Raw genomic sequence first — 10394 nt, 5'->3', positions numbered from 1 at the left:
GCGCCCCTACACCACGAGAGGACTTAGGGTCGCAGAAGTTGACCTGAATTCGATTTCAGCTCAACAATCACGTGGTCCTCTTTCGCAAAGCGCACCTCTTTCGGAAGAATTAGTTGTACATTCGAACATAACGCTTTCTATTTATATGCAACCACCATTGAACTACCACACCAGAGGGATGACATCATAGTTTTTCAATTTTCACACTCATATATTTGTTGAATGTTTACCTTCCGTATGAGTGAAAATGGGACAAAATGCGCCAAACAATACAAAAACTGCGCATAGCTGGTATGTGAGAATGTGCATTGCAAGTCTTCGGTTTTCTTATAAGTGGTTTTATCCGCGTTAGCAATGGCATTTAGACATCGATCCCTCGCATCGGTATATGTTGGAAACTTATGATGCGAAATGTTATCATTGTGATAATTGTTCTTCTGATTATGAAAATCGACAACGCTACTCAGTACATGAATATCTCCCTGGTAAAATTCCTAAAGGAAGTTAGAAAGAATTTTTGGAGAAATACTTGAAGGAATCCCACAAAGAATTCCTTGAGAAATTCCGGCGAATCCTCGCAGATCATTCTGGAGGACTCCCTACAAGAATTCCTGGAGAAATATCTGAAAGAATTCCTTGGATGAATAAGAAATGCGAAGAAGAATCTCTGGCGTAATTTCTGAAGGATTTTCAGGAGGAATATTTTGAAAGAATTCGTAGATACATCCCTAGAGATGCCCTTGGAGGAATGCCAGCATGATTACCAGAAGAAAAAATCCTGATGGAATTATTTCAAAAATCCTTGGTGGAAATCCTGGAGAAATCTCTGGTAGAATTCCTGGAATTTTGAGTAATTCTTGGAGCCCTATCTGAATCGGTTCCAAGAATCCAGTTCTTATTGTGAAAACCTTTAATACGTATAGGCCTGAGTGAAAAAAAACTAAAACTCTCACCGCTCAGCGAATACTTAACGGATTTCAATTATTTTTTGGCAGTATACTCGTACACATATCTAGTTTCTAAAAGTGGTCAAAGGATTTTGCGAATGCTCCTGTCACCGGAGTTATTGCGATGGATCACTGCAGTGGGTCAGGTGACAAGGGTTCTGTGCTTCTGTGCCCCTGGAGGTACATAGAGGTAATTTCCAGAATCGGCTATAATGTGGCCACTATATCAAGGAATTTCAAGAAAAGCGCATCAGCGTAAACCTTCTGATAAACGATTAAATTACATAACCATGTCTCCTGCATTTGATTGATTCTACAAATGAACAATATCAGAACGCATTTTAGTGGATTATTGAGATCGATTTCTACTTTTAGAGAATTGAAACGGGTTAGAATCCCACAAATCTAGAGCCGGTTCTTCAGGGCATGAAGTCCGAGTGGCTGCATCCGGTACACTCTAAACGTTGCCATACTATTCATTTATAATGTTGAATATCAGATCTTAACGATTTATGCAAATTAAAGTGATTGCAATTGGAAATAAATAAAGATAACTAGGCATGCATGTCCTAAAAAATCACCTTTTTTACCCGACTTGACCCAGTGACCCACCGCAATAACTTCCGGTTACAGGAGTATTCCCGAGTTCCTCTGGCCAATGAATGTAATGAATGTTTAGAGTCCAATGTAATGCAGAGTCACAGTGCTAGGTTATGAAAATTTAGTGTGAGTTATGTTATTCGGATATGTGTGAGCTAAGGCTATTTTGTGGAAATTTATTTAGGAATCTTGCGTTATGTTTTTGTTTTTGTTTGATTATTTGTTTCTTCATCTATTCATTACTTTATTGACTTTATTTGTCTGAATTTCTTTATATTTCATTGTTTTTGTATAATTATTACATTTGGTCCATCATTTGCAAAATTTCTTGAATATTCTACGATTAATTGAACTATAATTACAAAATGTCAAGTAAATTTCCTACCTCTTCACACTTGTTGAACGATGAAGTTGACTACGAGTTAAAATTGCGGAATTACCGTGAAGAATGTGGTAAAAACTTGGAATCCAAGCAAAGAACTTTGAGAAAACTGTTGCATACGGATACGGCAGAGGATAGAGATTATCGTTCAGTGTATTTCATCGATCAGGAATTAGAACTGATTTCCTCCTGGGTAAATGCCATTGCTGCTTCATTGGCGCAGGCTTATGACACGAAGCTTATTCCTCGCCTCAAACTCTATCATTTGAGAACACAGCGTAGCAATTCTAAAACAAACGAGGCAAAAATGATGAAAGATTCTATAGTAAAGCAAATATCTGAATTGATTGCGACTTACAAGCCTAAGAGTTCTTTGATTCCAGTAGGTGGACAAGAGGAATCCTCGCAAGATGAAGAGGAAACTCGAAATAGGCATTTAAAAAAACTGTAGACGGTCAAGGGTTAGACTTAGAGAAAAGTGGGGCAAAAGTTCGAGTGGGGTAAGAGTTTTATTTTAGGATTTCTAGCTCAATTCAAAACAAATTTTATAAATGTCATTGTGGTTCGAGTGCTATTCAAGTAAGAGACTTTCACTCCAAATATCATAAAATTCGATTGAGATTTGGAAAAATTATGGCTATTTGTTGTTTTTCGACGTGAATATTGTAATTTTTGGTCAAACTTTCGTTGCATGGAACCAATTGAAGATAACATCTTTTTCAATACTTTATGTAAGGGCGTTTCTTTTTTTTTTTTTTTCTCTCTCTCGCTTTGGCGCAGACCTATTTGGTCCATAACAACCAAGTCTTGTAATTGTGACAACATATCGTCACTTAAACGTTACTTAACGACCGATGTAAAAAATAATTTTCCCTCGTTTTAGTGCCGGGTAAAAGTGTAAATGTCATATCATATAAAATTTTCGTTAATTTTTTTGTTTTTTGTTTTGTTCAAGAATCGGTGTTTCTACTTCAAACATTAATTTTAGTTTCTCCAATGAATTGTGCAATATGTTTAATTTTTTGAATGTTTGTGCCAGCTAGAACAATAATCAAATCTTCTCTATTAATTAGTACCGGATATTTATTGCGAATCGTATCAAATTTAGGACAGTGGTGTAATATGTGAATGATGTCTTCCTTTTCATTGCAGTGTTCACAATTATCATTTGTAATTAGACCCCAATTTTTAAGTCGATCCTTCGTTGCTAAATGTCCTGTCCTTAGTCGATTAATAGTAATAGTGTGCTGTGTTGGAAGTCTTATTTCAGAAAACCATGGTCTTTGGTTAACGTCTTGTGCAATTTGGTAGTGGTAAATGCCTTTTTCTTCGGATATTGTTTTGTATCTTTGATTCCAGTAACATTTAGTTTCTATTTTCAAGTTCAAAATCAAATCATCTTTAGTTAACTGGGTATTTTCAACATATTGTCTATTCGTACCTAACTTTGCTGCTAAATCCGCTCTCTCATTTCCTACTAATCCTGAGTGACCAGGTACCCATTGAATTGTTATCCTTTCTATTTGTGATTCATGTATATCTTTTTTCAGTTTTGCTACCAAAAAGTTATCATTTGTTGCATTGTTATTAATAAGCTGTGCTGCACTTTTAGAGTCTGTTAAAATTACTGCCGTTTTAATATTTTTAGTTTTGAGATATTCTACCGCTTTCAAAATTGCAAATATTTCTGCGTTCATAATTGTATATTGCGTTTTTAATCTTCCACTGTACGAAGTTTTCTCTTTACTGTCGTATATTCCATATCCAGTTTTACCTTCTATTTTCGAACCATCCGTGTAAATTTTGTAATCTTCTTTGTATTTTTGTGAAATCAATTCAATTGCCATTTGTTTTTGTATAGCTGTTGAAGTTTCCTTTTTCCTCAAATTGTCTATTTCTGTGAATACTTTTAATTTTGTGGTGTTTTCAATCGGTATTTTAAACCCTAATTGAATTAAGTGAAAGTTGTTAATCGAAGCAATTTTTTCTAAATAAGAACATTGATTCGGCAACTCGTCGGATGTAATAAAAAATTGTAAAAAATTAGACAATGGCGTATTCTGGTAGTATAATATTTTAATAATTTCTTTCAATGTTAAATATTCTGCTCTTTCCTTTAAAGGCAATATGCCACTTTCCGCTAATATTACGTGATTTGGCGTCGATCGCAGATAACGCATACATGTTCGTATGTATAAATGTTGTACAGTTTCAAGTTTGGCAAATATTGTTTTTGGTGCTTTAGCAATTATTGATATTCCATAATCTAAATGTGGCTGTACTATGGCTTTGGCTACTTTCAACATAGTTTCAGGATGGGCTCCGTTTTTACGTTTTCCGATCATTTTTAAAATATTAATTTTCTTTTTAGCTTTAACTACTGTTGAATTAATATGTGTTTTATAATTTAATTTATGATCTATTTGGATGCCAAGAAATTTATGGAATGCTTTTACTTCGATAGGGTTATTATTTATGTTAATATGTATATTTGGATGAAACTTATTTGTAAAAACAAGTGTAGCACATTTATCTGGATTGACTACCATACCGAGACTATTAAGTTTTTCAACGATTTCTGCTAGGAAGATGTTCATCTTTTCAGTTGCTAATTGTAGATTTTTTGCTATTACAATCGCGGTGAAATCATCAGCAAATTGAATTAAAATTTTATCATTTTTAACTAAAGTATGGAGCTCCGTGGTATGAATATTAAAAAGAATAGGAGATAAGGGGCAACCTTGAGGTAGCCCCTTATTCGTTGAAGCTGATATAACATTTCCATCGTTAAGAATCAATTTTGTATTACTTCTCTTCAAGTAATAATAAATCCAATTAGTGATAGGTGCTGGTACTTCAATTGCTAATAGTCTTGAAAGTAAAATTTTAACATCAACTGTACAAGACGTCGTCACTGTCCGGCTCCTCGAAAGTGGTGGGGCCTATTTGCACTGATTCACACTGGCCAAGTAGGCGATTCACTTTATTAAACTTTCGTACTGATTCGTCACAGTCCTTGTTCTTTTGTTTCGACACTAATTTTGTTCTTGTTCCTTTGTTCCGACACTAATTTCTTCCAGAAATCTCCAGAGCACTCGATCGTGCTCACGGGAGTTTCTAATCGCACTAAAGTTCGTCACAATGTCCAAAGTTCGATACACAATTTCTCCAAAACTAGGAAAATTAGGCCAATTGGGCACTTCACTGTTCTCGAAACTAGAATTCACTCAGCGACCGACAAGAAACTTCTTTCGACTCGGACGGAAAATAAAACGCAGTTGATTCCACGACGAACTATACTAAACTGATCATGTATTTGGTTTTGTGCGCACAAATTTATACATGGGGATTCACAAAGCATTGCTTGTGTCAAGTATGAGAGACAAAGTACATAAGTATTTACTTTTAACCGGTTTCGTCTTCGTATACATATAACGCTAGCTAGCTCGATCACATCCGACGCTCGATGACTGCCGACGGGTGTTCGAAACACGAATACGATGACGGCGATGATGCTGATGACGGTCGATACTCTTGCGTTCGTTACTGCGGTGTACGATTATATACCTCGACGCTCGTGACTGTTGTTAGGGTAGACTCACTGATTGTTGCTACCGTTGCATTGAACATCCTCCCCCCGTTGGAAGACGTCTCTTCCAACTGTTTGCTCGGGATCGACAGGCAGGAAGCATAACTTCGAAACAGATCTTCGCAATATACCATTTTTCGTTTTCACGTTGACCACTCTTGTTACTCCATCGGTACCTGGGAACAGTTCGACAATGCGACCAAGCAACCATTTTTGAATTGGCAAGTTGTCCTTCTTGATAAGCACCAGTTGTCCTTGCTTTACTTCGACCTTCTTGTGCCACTTGTATCTTTGCTGCAGCGACGATAAATATTCCGAGCTCCATCGGTCCCAAAAGTGTTTGACGATGTGGTTGATATGCTCGAAACGTGACCTTGGATGTTTGGAACCAAGACTGACCTCCGGTCGGGGAATTGCGGTTAGAGGTCTAAAGATCAAAAAGTGACCCGGTGTCAATGGCTCGAAATCTTCTGGATCGTCTGACAGCGAAGTTATGGGTCTTGAGTTTAGCACGGCTTCGATGCGAGCCAATACTGTCGATAATTCCTCGAAACACAGAGTTGCTCCAGCAGTGTACTTGATTAGCAGGGACTTGGTCTGTCGAATGTTCGCCTCCCAGATCCCTCCGAAATGTGGTGCCTCTGGAGGGTTGAAACACCACTCGATTTCGGAGTCACTTGCTTGTTGGATGCCTTCCTGAGTTTCGCTGCTCTCGAAAAACTCCTTCCATTCCTTCAGAACGTTCGATGTACCGACAAAGTTGGTACCGTTATCGGTCCACACAGTCGCTGGTTTGCCTCGCCGACTGATGAATCGGTCAAATGCTGCCATAAATGCGCCGGTTGATAGTTCGCTGACGATTTCGAGATGGATCGCTTTGGTTTCTAGACAGACAAAGAGTACGATCCAGCCCTTGTACTCCACGGTCGATCGTTTGTTTCGTTGTTTGATGGCAATTGGTCCACACAAATCGATGCCAATTCGATAGAACGGATATTCTGCTTCGAGACGGCAAGCTGGCAGATCTCCCATGTATTGATGAATCGGGCGAGCGCTGGTTTTGAAGCATCGGACGCATCCTCGGATGACCCTTTTCACGGCGCTTTTTCCACGGACAATCCAGTACTCCCTTCGAATGGCGTTCAGAGTTGTTTGGGCGCCCACGTGCATGTTGGACGTATGCACTAAACGGATGACTGCCTCGGTGAAAGGGTGACTTGAAGGAAGGATCATCTGGTGTTTTTGGTCATAGGAGCAGGATGACTTCGATAGGCGTCCACCGACCCTGAGGATGCCATGGTTGTCTACGAAGGGGGAGAGCGGGATGAGCGAATTGTTCCTTGTCGTTACCTGATTCTGCAATTGGTCGAATACTTCCGGGTAAGCTTCCTTCTGGACGAGACGCACTAGTGTCAGCTTGGCTAGCCGAAGCTCCTGCATGGTGTACTCCCCTCGAAACTGGTGATCAGGACCTCTCTTACGATTCTGGAACAGGCGCTTGATCCGAGCAACAACTCGAACCATGGTGTTGTATTTGCTGCTGTTGTCAAACAACTGGAACCTTTCTGTCACCACAGGCCTTGTAGTGATCGTAGTAAGCTCGGGAAGTTCGTCTTCGGTGATCAAATTAACGTTCTTGTACCAGGTTGTTTCGGGATCTTTCAGGAACAGAGGACCTCGCCACCAGAGCCTTGCGGATTCGAGTTCGTTTGGCATGATACCGCGCGATACTAAGTCGGCGGGATTTTCGTGACCACTGACGTGATACCAGTTCGTTGGCTTTGTGATCCGCAATATTTTGGTGACCCGATTGGCAACAAAAACGTCAAGTTTGCTGGGACAGGTATTAATCCAGCTGAGAGCAATTGTTGAATCGCTCCAAAGTTTGATTTGATCGATGTCAACTGGTAGGGATCGTATAACTTGGTCGACTAATTGAGCGAGCAATACGGCTCCACAAAGTTCTAAGCGCGGAATCGTGGCACGGTTTGCCTTGAGAGGTGCTACATGCGATTTTGAACACAACAACCGAATTGAAATTTGACCTTGAATATTTCGTGACCTTAGATACAAGCATGCCCCATAGCCCTTTTCGGATGCATCACTGAAGCCCAAGAGATCGACACTTATCGTATTCGACAGAGGTAACACACAACGACTGATCTTGATGGTTTCCATTTCTTGTAGTTGACGTCGATACTCGTACCACAATTTTTCTTGCTTAGCGTCTAGTGCTCCATCCCAAGATTGTTTCTGCTTCCATAACTCTTGCATCAGCAACTTCCCTGTCATCACTACCGGTCCGGCGAAGCCTAGCGGGTCGAACAACTTGGATATGTCCGATAATACCTTCCGCTTTGAGGGGACTCCTTCACTAAACGCTGCCGATGGAATTTGGAAGCTAAAGATGTCTTGAGTGGGTTGCCAAGTTAACCCAAGGGTCTTCGTACGACCTTCTTCGCTGAACAAAACTTTCTGCTCCAGTTTTTCGGTTGGTAGATCCGCCAAAACTTCTTCTCGATTCGAACACCATTTGTGCAGTTCAAGGCCAGCTGTAGCCAACATGGCTTCGAATTGTTTCCGCATTTCCTGGACTTCTTCGACCGTTTCTGCACCGAACAGTGCATCATCTACATAGACGGATTTCTTCCCAAACTGTGCCGCCAGAGGGAATTTGTCGGATTCGTCCTCGCAAATTTGGATCAGTGTGCGGGTGGCTTGGAAAGGAGCGCAAGCGGTACCATACGTCACAGTAGTGAGTCGATAGATGCTGATTTCTTCCTCGGGACTGGACCTCCACAAAATGTGCAAGAAACGACGATCTTCTTCTCGAATACTGATTTGCCGAAACATTTTCGAAACGTCAGTGGTTGCGACAACCTTGTGTACACGGAAAGCGAGCAAAATGTTGACCAGATGCGGCTGTAGTGTCGGTCCCACTAGCAGCAGATCGTTCAAAGACACTCCATTGCTGCTCTTTGCAGACGCATCGAAAACTACACGAACTTTCGTAGTACTACTATCTGGCCTTTGTATCGCATGGTGGGGGATGAAATAGCATTCTTCGTTGGATTGTTCGACGGGACTGAACGTTCCCACCTTCTCCATGTGTTGCATGTCGAGATACTCCTGCATAAATTTGCGGTATTCGGAGTATAAGTGCTCGTCTTTTTCCAGTCTTTTTTCGAGAAGAAGAAACCTTCGATGGGCCATGTGCTTGGAATCGCCAAGTTTGACATCGGTTTCCTTGAACGGCAAAGCGAGGACGTAGCGACCAGATTCGTTCCGATAATGAGTCGAGGAGAAATGTTCTTCAGCCTTCTGTTCATCGCTACAGTAGATTCTCTCTTGTCCGTAGGCTTCTAGTTCCCAAAACTTCGAAAGTTGATCGTCCAGTTGTTCATTCGTTATCGGGAGCGCTTGCACAATGGGGTAGGAACTTCTTTCCATTACTGGGCCTCCAGCTACCCATCCGAAAACCGTTTGTCGAAGTGTGGGTAGACCGTCTGCTAATTTATAGCTTCGACTTAGCATCATTTTGTCCCAATCCAGGATCCCGAAGAGAATTTCCACACGAGCAGGTTGGTTAAAGTTTGGATCAGCGAGATCGATCCACTCCGGAATATTCCAATGCGAGTATTTGAAGGGCCTCAATGGTAGCTTGGTCGTTATGTTTGGTGTTACGAGGAACTCCGAGATGGAATCGAAATAGGAGCATTTCGAACTCACATGTGCGACGACAGCCTCAGCAATTTTCCGACCTGCACCTCCAAAACCAACTACAGAAACATCAGATGGAAAAGCCTTCAGACGTAGTTTTTGGACACAAGCACTCGTCATGAACGTAGACATCGCACAGGAATCCAGCACTGCTCGGCACTCTTGCAATTCACCATTCTCACCACGAACATTCACAATCGCTGTATGTAGCAGCGCTTGATCAGTAGCGGTAATTAATTGAACTCTTTTCGTCGCCCTAGTCGAACTCAAGCTGCTTGGGGTACGAAACGCATCTGGCTCAGGCACAATTGTTTCGACCATATTGGTGGACTCGATCACATCGACGACTTCCGTTACCGCACACAGTTCGACACGGCTTGGTCCAGGTTCTGGCGCCGATTCATTACCTCCGTTATCGGATCTCGTATTCTGGTTGATCTTCGGTCTGCCGCTCAGGTTGGACGACACTTTCGGTTCAAAATGGAGAAGGGTATTGTGTCGTTGACCGCAATCCTTACACGAGCTACTCTTGCAATCAGCAACAACATGGCGGTTGCTAAAACAATTGACACACAATCGAAGCTCTTTTACTCGTTGGAAACGTTGCGATGGAGACTTTGCAAGGAAAGAACGACACTCGTTGATGTAATGGCCACCAGAACAATGGAAACAAGCAAACCTCCTTTTTGAATCATCCTCCTTTGAGCTGACAAAAACCTTCGGAAACTGTTTGGTGCCCACAGATTTACTGACCACACGAGAAGCTAATTTATTGTCCTGTTCCAGATTTTCTAATATGCGGCACCGATTTTGCAGAAACTCAACCATCTCTTGCCATTTGACAAGATTGGTACCGACAATTTGAGATTGGAAGTCTTTGTGGGTCTGTTTGTCGAGTTTGGAAGCGACGATGTGGACTACCATTGATTCCGAAAGCGTGTCGAGATTCAGTTTCAAAGAGGACAAGGCACGAAGATTTTTCTGCACGACGTTCACCAGATCACGCAGCGCAGTAGAAGATTCACATGGGATGGACTTCAATTGAAAGATTTCGGCAAGATGGCGGTCTACCAACCAGCGGCGATTCTCGTACCTTGTTTCCAACGCCTTCCATAGAGACGAAAACGATTCTTCCGGAGTTTCGATTCCCGCAGCT

This window comes from Aedes aegypti, chromosome 2 (assembly GCF_002204515.2).
Source record: "Aedes aegypti strain LVP_AGWG chromosome 2, AaegL5.0 Primary Assembly, whole genome shotgun sequence".
In the NCBI taxonomy this organism is placed as follows: Eukaryota; Metazoa; Arthropoda; class Insecta; order Diptera; family Culicidae; genus Aedes; species Aedes aegypti.
The sequence above is the reverse complement of the archived record's forward strand: the minus strand, read 5'-3'. Positions refer to the sequence as shown.